The sequence below is a fragment of the Mercenaria mercenaria genome, chromosome 3 (assembly GCF_021730395.1).
Source record: "Mercenaria mercenaria strain notata chromosome 3, MADL_Memer_1, whole genome shotgun sequence".
In the NCBI taxonomy this organism is placed as follows: Eukaryota; Metazoa; Mollusca; class Bivalvia; order Venerida; family Veneridae; genus Mercenaria; species Mercenaria mercenaria.
Window position 1 is genome coordinate 80,350,208 of NC_069363.1, and position 508 is coordinate 80,350,715.

Here is a 508-nt window from a genome sequence, read left to right on the forward strand (position 1 = left end):
TATGTTCTTGCTATAACAGGGTAGCTTATGATGGAGAACAAGTATTCCAAGTTTCAAAGCAATAGCTTTGATAGTTTAGGAGAAAAACTGACCTAAACATAAAACTTAACCAGGCAACGCCGACGCAGACGCCGACGCCGACGCCGACACCGACGCCGACGCCGACAACCGCTCAAGTGATGACAATAACTCATCATTTTTTTTCAAAAAATCAGATGAGCTAAAAAAAAATGCTATAATAAATATGATTTATTCAAACACATTCAAGAATTTTAATTAACAATATATGTATAATTTTGTTCAAGGCAGTGTTTCCTTTGAATCACAAGTCACCGAATGATCCGCGCCATGAGAAAACCAACAGTGGCTGTGCGACCAGCATGGATCCAGACCAGCCTGCACATCCGTGCAGTCTGGTCTGGATCCATGCTGTTCGCTTTCAAAACCTCTTGCAATTAGAGAAACCGTAAGCAAACAGCATGGATCCTTACCAGACTGTGCGGATGTG